This window comes from Clarias gariepinus, chromosome 5 (genome assembly GCF_024256425.1).
Source record: "Clarias gariepinus isolate MV-2021 ecotype Netherlands chromosome 5, CGAR_prim_01v2, whole genome shotgun sequence".
In the NCBI taxonomy this organism is placed as follows: domain Eukaryota; kingdom Metazoa; phylum Chordata; class Actinopteri; order Siluriformes; family Clariidae; genus Clarias; species Clarias gariepinus.
The window spans coordinates 2,908,785-2,922,547 of NC_071104.1; the positions used below are offsets into that span (position 1 = coordinate 2,908,785).

Below are 13,763 nucleotides of genomic sequence, written 5' to 3' on the forward strand. Positions count from 1 at the left end.
CCATTTATATGAACACACATGTATCTTACATGTGATGATGCGGTAACATCATGGACCCTCCCCTAGTGCCCCTTGTCATTAGAGAAAGCAGCTCATTGGTCACTGCACATGTCAATCAGAAGGTGGTGCTGCCTTGTGAGGTGGAGGGAGACTCCGCCCTAGAGGAAAGATGGAGTCCCAGTTCTCCTTGGCAACAGGTAAATGATTTTTTTTTGCTGAGAGGGTTAAACAGTCTTATAATGTTTTTACTTCACCAGAATCCTTTGAGGAAACGTTTAAAGTGAACGACGTTTAAATTCCTTTTCAGGTTTGTTTTGCTGCCGGACGGATCGATGCAATTGGAAAAAGTGCAGCTCAGTGACGCAGGCCGTTATTCCTCCAGCGTGTCTAACGGGGCGGGGTCAGACCTGCGCAGCGTGGAGCTCAGAGTCTACGGTACACACACACACACACACACACACACACACACACACACACACCACTATGGTCTCTCAGTGGTTATGGCATTGGACTACTGATCGGAGGGTCCCAGGTTCCAGGAACAGACAAGCACTAAACACACACTCTGGAGAGTACAGGTAAATCACACACAACACACACACACTGAAGTCAAAGCTGGTGAAATGATTAATAACAGTTACTCTTTAAAATCACTAATAGATTTAAGAATTAGATGATAAAAGAATTTAAAACCTCTGTCTGTGTGTGTGATGCCTTTAGGTTGATGTCTTCAGGGTCTCTCCTCATCATTTCTCCGTCTCTGGAGGATGAAGGATATTTTGAGTGCATAGTGAGCACCGAGGTTGGAGAGGAGGGGGGGGGGGTGCTTTATGTACAGTAGGCATGTTAGAGATACCTGCTGTGAATCCAACGCATGATAAACCTGCAGAGCACAAAACACGGCTGGAGTCGCACAGAAACACATCATTCTGTCTGTACACGGTAAGACTACACACGCACTGCAGTAATCAGACTACACACACACTGCAGTAATCAGACTACACACACACTGCAGTAATCAGACTACACACACACTGCAGTAATCAGACTACACACACACTGCAGTAATCAGACTACACACACACTGCAGTAATCAGACTACACACACACTGCAGTAATCAGACTACACACACACTGCAGTAATCAGACTACACAAAATAATTATTTAAGTTTGTATGGAATGTAAATGTGTATAAATTATTGGAGGATCTGGTAGACTTGTAGGAAATTCCAGTCCTTAACTATCGAGCAACTAACCTGAGTGATCAGTGAGAGTGGGGAGGACAGCATCTAAACATTCTACAAACCGGATTCCAAAAAAGTTGGGACACTATACAAATCGTGAATAAAAACTGAATGCAATGATGTGGAGGTGCCAACTTCTAATATTTTATTTAGAATAGAACATAAATTACGGAACAAAAGTTTAAACTGAGAAACTGTATCATTTTAAGGGAAAAATATGTTGATTTAAAATTTCATGGTGTCAACAAATCCCAAAAAAGTTGGGACAAGTAGCAATAAGAGGCTGGAAAAAGTAAATTTGAGCATAGCGAGGAGCTGGAAGACCAATTAACACTAATTAGGTAAATTGGCAACATGATTGGGTATAAAAAGAGCTTCTCAGAGTGGCAGTGTCTCTCAGAAGCCAAGATGGGTAGAGGATCACCAATTCCCACAATGTTGCGCAGAAAGATAGTGGAGCAATATCAGAAAGGTGTTACCCAGCGAAAAATTGCAAAGACTTTGCAGTTATCATCATCAACTGTGCATAACATCATCCGAAGATTCAGAGAATCTGGAACAATCTCTGTGCGTAAGGGTGAAGGGCGTAAAACCATACTGGATGCCCGTAATCTCCGGGCCCTTAAACGACACTGCACCATAAACAGGAATGCTACTGTAAAGGAAATCACAGAATGGGCTCAGGAATACTTCCAGAAACCATTGTCAGTAAACACAATCCACCGTGCCATCCGCCATTGCCCGCTGAAACTCTACAGTGCAAAGAAGAAGCCATTTCTAAGCAAGATCCACAAGCTCAGGCGTTTTCACTGGGCCAGGGATCATTTAAAATAGAGTGTGGCAAAATGAAAGACTGTTCTGTGGTCAGACGAGTCACGATTCGAAGTTCTTTTTGGAAATCTGGGACGCCATGTCATCCGGCCCAAAGAGGACAAGGACAACCCAAGTTGTTATCAACGCTCAGTTCAGAAGCCTGCATCTCTGATGGTATGGGGTTGCATGAGTGCGTGTGGCATGGGCAGCTTGCATGTCTGGAAAGGCACCATCAATGCAGAAAAATATATTCAGGTTCTAGAACAACATATGCTCCCATCCAGACGTCATCTCTTTCAGGGAAGATCTTTTAACAAGATAATGCCAGACCACATTCTGCATTAATCACAAGATCATGGCTGCGTAGGAGAAGGATCCGGGTACTGAAATGGCCAGTCTGCAGTTCAGATCTTTCACCTATAGAGAACATTTGGCGCATCATAAAGAGGAAGGTGCGACAAAGAAGGCCCAAGACGATTGAACAGTTAGAGGCCTGTATTAGACAAGAATGGGAGAGCATTCCTATTTCTAAACTTGAGAAACTGGTCTCCTCGGTCCCCAGACGTCTGTTGAGTGTTGTAAGAAGAAGGGGAGATGCCACACAGTGGTGAAAATGGCCTTGCCCCAACTTTTTGGGGATTTGTTGACACTGAAAATTTGAATCAACATATTTTTCCCTTAAAATTATACATTTTCTCAGTTTAAACTTTTGTTCCGTGATTTATGTTCTATTCTAAATAAAATATTAGAAGTTGGCACCTCCACATCATTGCATTCAGTTTTTATTCACGATTTGTATAGTGTCCCAACTTTTTTAGAATCCGGTTTGTAGTTCACCATAATACTCTACGTCCATGAGTCCCCCAGATCTGCTCCGTTACCTAAGGCTAATCTAATTATAAAAATGCTTGATTAAATAAACAGGTTTTTAGCCTGAACTTAAACACTGAGACTGTGTCTGAGTCCCGAACACTATTTGGAAGATTATTCTATAATCTTGGGGCTTTGTAAGAAAAAGCTCTGCCCCCAGCTGTAGTTTTCATAATACTGATAGTACTGATAAGCAGCCTGCATTCTTTGATCTAAGTAGGCGTGGCGGATCGTAAGACATTATTAGCTCACTCAGATACTGCGGCGCGAGACCATTTAATGCTTTATATGTCAATGGTAGTATTTTAAAATCAATTCGAAATTTCACAGGAAGCCAATGAAGTGAAGATAAGATAGGTGTGATGTGCTCGTATCTTCTGGTTCGAGTGAGGACTCTCGCTGCTGCATTCTGGACTAACTGAAGCTTGTTTATGCACCTAGTTGAACAACCAGACAGTAAGGCATTACAATAGTCCAACCTAGAGGTGATAAAAGCATGAACTAGTTTTTCTACTAGCTTCAAATGAAAGGCTGGAATCTATAATCACACCGAGGTCTTTTACTGTTGCACTAGATAGAACAGAAAGGCCATCTAAAGTTACAGTGTGATCTAAAATCTTGCTTCTAGCGATGCAGCAGTTGTAGCCCATTTCCTGAAGATGCCTGTGTCTGGTGGCTCTTGATGCACTGACTCCAGGTTCACTTCACTCATTGTGAATCTCTCCCAAGGTCTTGAATCGGCTTCACTTGACGATCTTCCTAGTACTGGACTCGTCCCTGTTGCTTGTGCACCTTTTTCTACCACACGTTTCCCTTCTAGTCAACTTTCCATAATTATGCTTCCACACACACCTTCTGTGGCTTACGCTCCATGTGGAGGGAGTCAGTGATTGTCTTCTGGACAACTGTCTTCCCCGTGTGTGTATTGAATTAGACTGACAGTCGCGCAGTATTAATATATAATTTTTGTTATTTTTATAATGTGTAAGAAGTAATCATTAAAATAAAAACAAAAAGAAACATTTTACATTGCATGTAAAAACATATACTAGAATATGAGTTTCATTTTTAAAGTTAAATTGCAAAAAAAAAAACTTTTTAATATTTAAATTATATATAAGAGATGCATTATATTCTGCCTTGAGCAGTAATTGTAAAAAGGAAGCGTATGTGATGCCAATCACACACGGTGAACCACATTTCCTCCTAATGAGCCACTACTGTAAGACAAAACTCTGACGGTGTGATACATACGTTCTACAGAGCTTTCAGAAGATGTTTACCCTATTATCCGGAGATCGCTGGTTCGAACCTCGGGTGATGCTGTTTTCCTCTCACAGCCGGAGGCACAGAGAGAGCTGATTGGCCGAGCTCTCTCAGGGGGGAGGGATGAGAGGTACTAGCGCTCCAACAGTAATCACGGCTCTACAGCCAACCAGGGGTGTCTGTGAGCTCGAAAAGAAGCGGTCGGCTGACGTCACGCGGTTCGGAGAAAACGTGATGGTCTTCGCCCTCTCAACTGAGTGGTAGTGGTAGCCTTAATTTGGGAGCCCCCTAGTGACGGGGAGGAATTGGCCACGACTAAATTAGGGGTGAAAATTGGAAAAATCGCAAAAAAAAAGAAGGAATAAAAAAAAAGATGTTTACATGTTTAAGGATAATCTGTAATACAGCAACCATAAAAAAAACTTTTTTTTTAAAGACTGAATTGTTTTTATTGTTGAAAGATTTTTAATGATCCTTTATTATTGTGTTTGTGTGTAGATATAAGTGAGTGTTTGAGGAGTGTATGTCCATCTCATCAACACTGCAAGAACACAGATGGAGGGTATCAGTGTTTTGACAGCTGTCCATCAGGAATGACTCAGGCTCAGAGCTGTGTGTGTGGGTAAGTGTGAGCAAACTGTAAGGATTAAAAATGCCTGAATTGGAAGGGTGATTATATATTGTGATTAAATGTGTTTGTGAAGTAGGACAAAAGGTTTTAGGAAACAGTGAACACCTCAGATACACTCTGTGTTCGTGACTACACTGTTCGAGACTGAGCAAACATTCTGTCCCTGTCAGAACTGTAAGAGGAAAACCTAGAGAAAGACTAACAGAGGAAAGCAGGGGGAGGCAAATACTTTTTCTGGAGCAGACTTCCCCGAATTAATGAGTGAGATGTTCTGAGTATATTATACTCAGGTATTGGAAAATTAGTGTAACAATATCTATTACACGTGTGTTTCAGATGTAGACGAGTGTAAAGACGGCAGTCACATGTGTCGCTACAGCCAAATCTGCCAAAACACACTCTGTGGATATGTGTGTGTGTGTCCAAGAGGCTACCGCTTTCAGGGTGTGGGCAAACCGTGTGTAGGTGCGTCTCAGTGACACAGTCACGAGAAAAGGAAACACACGACACACACGCACACCGTACCACACACACCGCACTACATACCACATCACACACCACACACACTGTACCCCAGACCACATTAACCTCCACACACACCACATTACATGCAACATGCCACCCTACAGCACACAACTTCACACATCCATACACCACCACACCATGTGGCCAGTGTGTTACTTGCTCTCTCTCTCTTTTTCTCTTTCTCTCTCTCTCGCTCTCTGGTGTGTTAGATGTTGATGAGTGTGCACAGTCTCCAAGTCCGTGTGGGTATCAGTGCCGAAGTCCCCCGGGGACTGTCCTTTTGGTGGACGGCCGGTTGTGTGCTGGACTCGAGAGAGAAAATGTGTTTAGTAATCGAACTTGGGTTCGAGCGGGACTTCAGCCCCAGTTGGTGTCCACAAGGGGTCAAACACTAAGACTGCCACAATTCACACAGCAGGGGGCACCGTGGAGCAACTTACACACCTGCCCTCCTGGTTATACAAGCAAAGCCGGTAGCTGTGTGGGTGAGTCCTACATAATAGAAATAGAACAAAGAGGGAGCATGGACTTGTTGCATGATTTCTTGCATGTATGTATTAACGTTCTGTAATTCTGCTCCTCCTTCTGCTTAGACATTGATGAGTGTGTGTGATCAGAAAGCCAACACAAGTGTCAGAACTCAGTGGGAAGTTTTCTGTGTTTTTGCCCTTCAGGGTATCAGCTGATGTACCTCTTCATGTGTGACTGTTGGACTCCATTCAGGTCACATGACCATGCAAAGTTCAATATATTCACACATTCATTTGGTAAATTACATTTACCAAACCAAATGTGCTTTAACACGAGGGGGAGTTATCAGTGTTTGGACACTCCATGTCCTGCCAGCTATCACAGAGGAGGTCCAGGGTAAAAAAAAAAAAATATATATATATTTATATTTCAACAGTTAATAACGTCTGTGTGTGTGTGAGGTGCAAAGAAAGTAAAAAATAAACTTCATCTGACCTTGCCTTAAATTTAACCATCTTTAAATTAATTGTGAAGAGCAGTGTGTTAGATTGCACGGTGTTGAACATATTAGAAAACATTTACAAATCATAACCACTATAACCTGATGAAACAGATTAAATGTTTATCTAGAGTCCATAAGTCAACAAAGAGAAACATATGTGGTTGATATAAACGAACAAAAACAAATTAATCAAAACCCGTTTGATCCTCTTCTTATCCACAGACTGTGCTACAAGCCATGTTCTCATGGGTGTGCTGCAGGATCGTCTCTCCTCCTTCAGTATAAACTCATCACACTTCCTCTGGGAATTCCAGCTTTACACAACGTCATCTGACTGTCAGCATTTTCGGAGTTTGGTGTTTTTCAGGAGAGAACATTATTCACCATCCTCAAACAAAATGGAGAGATTACAGAACAGCTGTTTGGGATTAAAGACGAGGCTTTAAGAGGAATCATCTTTACCACTCGCTCTTTAAATCAGTCTGGTCTAGTGAATCTGAAGGTCTAAGCAACCACACTCAACCAGCAAGGACAAATCACTTACCAGAGTTTATTTATTATCTACATCTCAATTTCTGCTTATCCATTCTGATCCCTCAATCTCCAGTTATTCACACGTATCCCTCCACCTCCACTCGTCCACACTGGTCCATCATTAGTTAGCGTTTATGTTACCAAAACTGATTTCATTAAAAAAAAAAAAAAAATTTTATTGGTTGAATATTTTTCCGATTCTTTGTTATTATAAGATTGTTTGTCAGAATTGCATCAGTTGTTTAAATACTAGCGGCACAGTAGTTTAGTGGTTAGCACTGTCGCCTTGCACATCCAGGGTCCGGGTTCGATTCCCGGCCAGGCTCGATTCCCGTCTCTGTGTGCATGGAGTTTGCATGTTCTTCCTGTGCTTGGTGGGTTTCCTCCGGATATTCCGGTTTCCTCCTGCAGTCCAAAGATATGCAGGGTAGGCTAATTGGTGTTCCCAAATTGAAGTGTGTGAATGAGTATGTGTGTGCCCTGTGATGGATTGGCACCCTGTCCAGGGTGTACCCTGCCTCGTGCCCCAAGCCTCCTGGGATAGGCTCCAGGTCCCCACGACCCAGAATGCAGGATAAAGCGGTATAGAAGATGAGTAAGTAAGTTCTTAGCCCAGTGTTAGTAGACATGGTAGTAGCTACACCCACTGCTGACATGGTTGTGTAAAAAATGAGAAGCTCCTCACTGCATCAGTTAGGGTTAAATAACTTGTACCAGCTGAACTGTATTAATTACAGCAGTACTTATCCAACGGAAGACTCTTACTGTATTCATTAGCTTACTTACATCCAGGTGAGTTGTTTTTGGTGTATTTTTGATCCTGCAGGTTAATATTTCTGTTCGACTGCAAAACCTCCACTTGAATATAAAAGATTGACAGTTGACAAAATCATTTTCAGATTTATTATTGTTTTTTATTTTCCAGTTTTCTGTGGCGTCCAGTCTGAATTTGTACTTTATTATGAATGGAGCTGTTTATCACAAAACTGATAACTGCGAGAGACGAACAGTTTTTCCCCTCACTTTTAATCAAATACAGAAATAATGATGGACTCGGTTTCTCACATAAAACATTAAAATAAAATGTTGCATTATTTAGTCTTTGTCCTTTTTTTTTTTTTAACAAATCTGGTGATCTACATGGAACTCTGATCTTCAAGCACATATCTGAGTGATTTCTCTGTCATGATTTCAGTTCCAGCTTCTGTGACGTCACCTTATTGTTATTGTCGCAGGTGAGATTACTGACTTAGTGTAAAAAAAAAAGGAAGAAAGAAAAGATTGTGATTCATGTAGGAACTGATTCATTCTGTCACTCGAATCATTTAGCTATTCTGTGTTATGGGAATTTACCAATTCCCTCATTTCTACACGCTGCCTTTGCACTATGTAATATAAAATATATTTTTATATAACTATTTATGGTTTGAATATGGTTCTTTTTATTTATGTTTTAAATAACTATCAATAACCGAATCATTGAAATGATGACTCGGAGGAGTCGGTTCACTGCAAAGACTCGTTCGAGAAGAGTCACTCGGGGGCGTGGTCATAACGGAATCTGCGCGCGCTCGTATAATCCTGTCAGAGCAGAAGATGGCAGACGTTGAAGAGCATTCGGTGAGTTTCAGCCGGTAAAAAATAAAAATAAGAGTGTTTGTGTAGACTTTAATGATTAAATTTAAAAAAGACTTTAAATGACTAATATAGTGTGTGTTTCTTACAAAGATAATGGTTTATAATTACCTCAGCAAGAGCACGAGGCGTTAGCTAATGATTTATTATTACCTCAGGAAGAGCACGAGGCGTTAACTCTCAGGCTACATACCTATCTAGCTAATCTAAACTATTCTGGGTAAATGTGTGTGTTTTTTAGTATTTAAGTACAGTGAAACCTTGGATTTCGAACATAATTTGTTCTGGTGTTCTATCAATTCATCATACTCAACTCATTATTTCCTACCCAGGTTTTCTGCGCATGCGCATTAAAAATGTCATGATTAGCTATCTTAGTATCCTGTCCATAAATTCATTCTACTCCTGCAAGTGACGAATTTGCTGAATTATTTAATAGTTTTGTGGTTTTAGTTTACATTATATTTGATTCACATGCCTTTATTTAACCCTTAGGAGTCTGACTTGCCGCCCGCGGAAAAAAACTTGCATTTCCTTTCTGGTAACCGAAAAAAGTGTAGTACATCATTTGAATCTGTAAAGGGTCTACTTTTATTCATGTAAACTCACAACATCCACAAAACAATGTGCTTTTGTAAAATAAAGAAAATATACAGGGTGCGCTTTCCGTCTCGGTCTCCGCGAAAATCTTTTTAAAACACGTCAATAAAATGAACTGAAACTCCACGAATAACCGCCAAGACCGACATGAGAAATATAGCTATAGAAAGATTAGTGTATACTTTTAAATAAAGCTATTTAAATGACAAGTAAATATTGTGATTTCATGTAATCCATGTAAATCCCCCCCCCCCCCCCCCCCCCCCCCCCCCCGATTCAGTGAGTTTCCTGAACGTTTGGAAGATGGCACTTCAAAATGTCCTGCACAACCAGCAAGAATTGACCTTTTCCTCAGAAGAAGACTGTTTGACTCCTACCACAAGCATTTTGAAGAGAGAACAGATCCAGCAGAGCTGCTGTGACAATGTGTAAGTTATTCAATCTTATATAAATCTTATTCTGATATTAAACTAATATTAGTAAATATTTTCCTCACTTCAGCTAGTGGCTCTTAATGCCACTTACACAGTTTAGTGTAGTATGTAGATAACACTGCTAACATGTTGGCTTATGTAGCAAACTTTCCTGGTGGCTAAGCTAATGTCCTGTGGAGTTTACAGATATTTGTTAATGTTCTAATGTATTTTACCTCGTTTTGGATAGCTTTAGATTATGGTTGCTAATATAAATTTGGCTTTGTTTCGGTTAGCTTATAACACTGCTATCGGTAATGTTATTTAGCACAAACAAGCTAGTTCCAGTTGGCTAAAATACTGCCTTATGTAGCTCAGAGATGTTTATGAATATTTCTGTATGTATGAGTATTTACAAATACCTACCTTGGTGTAAATGTTTAGAATGTGTTAAATATGTGTGTAAAGCATGTCCACTGGATGGTGTTTGCTAACGTCTCAGATGTAAATGTTTGAAATGCAATACATGGTCTATGGTCCATCAACAGATATTTGTCCAGCCTATTGTGTCCATCAACAGACACAGAGGGGCACAAAAATGTATACACACTTTCACAATTGTTATCTATGGCCTTTTTTAAAACTTAAATTGAAATATGGCAGCAGTGTTTAGTATTATATTATCTTTCCTCTAAAAATGTCAGGTGTATCACCAGCATTGATGTTTCACGTGACCTACAAAAGAGAGGTGTATATTTTTCATGTTAAAGTGTGGATACATTTTTTGGGCCTCTCTGTATATATTGTGCATCTAAACCTATTAATTGCACATCCATTTACTCTAAACAGAATAGGCAAAAAAAATTATTTGTTTTTAGGAATGTGTTTGCATCACCCTTGCCTTCACCAGCACCTCACATCAGGACACGCAAGCACCGTTCAGATGGACCTCTTGTATTTGTGAAGTGGATGGACACACAAGAAGTATCTGTCTGTTCTACCATCCATTCTGCTTATACAGTAGAGTAGACTCTGCATGTATGTTTTTGCACATTTTATTCTACACTGTTTTTGGTTTGCACCATTATACCCTGCATGTATGTTTTTGTACGCAAAAACATACATGCAGGGTAAAACTGCAACAGGAACAGTACAAAATAAAAACTGAAAAAAGACGGACATTCAGGGTAAAACAGTGCAAGATAAAAAAAAAGAATGTGCAAAAACATACATGCAGGGTAAGCATTGATGTCCAAGAAGTGTAGAAAAATCTTTCTGTACTAGTGTTAATTTCGTCAGACGAGACGAGATGAAATATGTTCGTCAACGACCTTCTTTTTCATGACTAAGACGAGACGATGACAAGACTGCACCACTGTCCAAAAACGCTGACTAAGACTAAATTAACATGCATTATTGTTGACGAAAAAAGACGAGACGAAAATGTTTTGCATAAAATAAAAACTAAGATAAAATCTCTCTTCATTTTCGTCTACAATCGCATCTGCTTTTTCATCAGCTGTTACGGCTTTAAAATATTCAGAAAGAGTTCGCGGCTTCGCGCTGTGGCTCAAGTTACAGGTCTTATACTCAACACAAGTGACGAGCGACGACGACATGCTAGGTCGAAGGAAGAGGCTCGATATTTGGTCGCATTTTAAGTACAATGGTACTGACAAAAAGCTAATTTTAGGCATAGACGCTGTAAATCAAACAGTTAGCTATGGTGTTTTAGCACATTAAGCAGGTTATATATATTTTATGTTAACTTATTTTGCCACATGCATGTGTGGGTCTTCACATCACGGGCGCGGAAAGTGGGGGTGCTGTAAATGCATGTTTTTTCATTATCATTTATTTGTAATAAAAACTTTGAGTTGGCTATTTAAAAAGTTTTATTTTCTGTCTCAGATGAAAATATCTTGCTCTGACGATTTTTAAAACGTGTCAGTGTCAATGTTCTGTGTTAAGATGCACACCTGTAATATTTTCTTATAAGGCATTTTTGCAAAAGTTGCTTAAATATCTTAATTTAATTAATGCCTAGTCCTGGCTTAAGCTAAGCTCCGTCTGTGAAACTGGGCCTTAGTCGACTAAAACTTGACTAAGATACCTTGAGTTTTCTTTTGACTAAAACTAGACTAAAATGACGAGACTTTTAGTCGACTAAAACTTGACTAACAAAAAAAGATATGTGAATGACTAAATATGACTAAAACTAACAAGGACATTTGGCACAAGACTAAGACTAAGACTAAATTAAAAATAGGTGACGAAATTAACACTATTCTGTACCACTTCATTGTAGAAAAATCTTTCTGTACCACTTCATTGTTTTGTGCTGTGTAGTGTACTACACAGTGTAGTACTGTAATAGCTGATCAGAGAGATCACGCCACATGTGCTGGTTGTACACAGTCACAGGTGCAAGATGTGGAAATGTCTTTGTAGTCCATGTACCTTGTGATTTCACCTTCATCTTTACCGTGTCTACTTTATAAGCAGAATGGATGGTAGAACAGACGGATACTTCTCGTGTGTCCATCCACTTCACAAAGCCATAGATAACAATTGTGAAAGTGTGTATAAATTTTTGTGCCCCTCTGTGTCTGACAATAGACTGGACAAATATCTGTTGATGGACCACAGACCATGTAGTGCATCTTAAACATTTACACCCGAGACATTAGCAAACACTATCCAGTGGACATGCTTTACACACACATTAAACACATTCTAAACATTTACACCTAAGCGGGTATTTGTAAATACACGCTAAACAAAAGGCATTATATACATCTACACCACAGAAATATTCATAAGCATCTCCGAGCTACAAAAGGCAGTATTTTAGCTGACTGGAACTAGCTTGTTTGTGCTAAATAACATTACCGATAGCCTAGTTATAAGCTAACCAAAACGAAGCCAAATATATATTAGCAACCATAATCAATAAAGCTATCCAAAACGAGGTGAAACACATTAGAACATTTATAAACATCTGTAAACTCCATAAGACATTAGCTGAGCCACCAGGAAAGTTTGCTACATAAGCCAACATAATAGCAGAGTTATCTACATGCAGCGCGCGCCATCTTCCAAATGTGCAAAAAAAATCACTGAATCTGTGTGGAAACCCTGTGACTGTTTTCCGTGTGATTGATGTGTGGGCGTGTCCTGCCTCGGGTCATTAGCAGATAATGAAGTGCAACAGAAATCAGTGTTGAATATTAGTTTTCAATGTGACTTGCATTATTTAAAAGTAAGACCCTTTAAGCTTTCTATAGATATACAGTGGTGTGAAAAACTATTTGCCCCCTTTCCTGATTTCTTATTCTTTTGCATGTTTGACACTCTTAAATGTTTCTGCTCATCAAAAAACGTTAACTGTTAGTCAAAGATAACATAATTGAACACAAAATGCAGTTTTTAAATGAAGGTATACGTTATTAAGGGAGAAAAAAAAACTCCAAATCTAAATGGCCCTGTGTAAAAAAGTGATTGCCCCCTTTGTTAAAAAATAACTTAACTGTGGTTTATCACACCTGAGTTCAATTTCTGTAGTCCTCCCAGGCCTGATTACTGCCACACCTGTTTCAATCAAGAAATCACTTAAATAGGAGCTACCTGACACAGAGAAGTAGACCAAAAGCTAGACATCATGCCAAGATCCAAAGAAATTCAGGAACAAATGAGGAAAAAAAAGTAGTTCAGATCTGTTAGTCTGGTAAAGGTTATAACGCCATTTCTAAAGCTTTGGGACTCCAGCGAACCACAGTGAGAGCGATTATCCACAAATGGCAAAAACATGGAACAGTGGTGAACCTTCCCAGGAGTGGCCGGCCGACCAAAATTACCCCAAGAGCGCAGAGACAACTTATCCGAGAGGCCACAAAAGACCCCAGGACAACATCTAAAGAACTGCAGGCCTCACTTGCCTCAATTAAGGTCAGTGTTCACGACTCCACCATAAAGAGACTGGGCAAAAACGGCCTGCATGGCAGATTTCCAAGGTGCAAACCACTTTTAAGCAAAAAGAACATTAAGGCTCGTCTCAATTTTGCTAAAAAAAAAACATCTCAATGATTGTCAAGACTTTTGGGAAAATACCTTGTGGGCTGACGAGACAAAAATTGAACTTTTTGGAAGGTGCGTGTCCCGTTACATCTGGCGTAAAAGTAACACAGCATTTCAGAAAAAGAACATCATACCAACAGTAAAATATGGTGGTGGTAGTGTGATGGTCTGGGGTTGTTTT

The 13,763-nt window shown here is 39.9% G+C and overlaps 1 long non-coding RNA gene across 1 annotated transcript; it reads left to right on the forward strand.

Annotated features, from left to right (window-relative positions):
* The first annotated feature begins 4,692 nt into the window (after window positions 1-4,692).
* On the forward strand, window positions 4,693-7,095 carry LOC128524399 (uncharacterized). The gene is made up of 5 exons (XR_008360511.1): window positions 4,693-4,816; window positions 5,162-5,290; window positions 5,560-5,835; window positions 6,025-6,217; window positions 6,546-7,095. It is a non-coding gene; the product is annotated as an uncharacterized LOC128524399 (long non-coding RNA).
* Window positions 7,096-13,763: the final 6,668 nt, after the last annotated feature.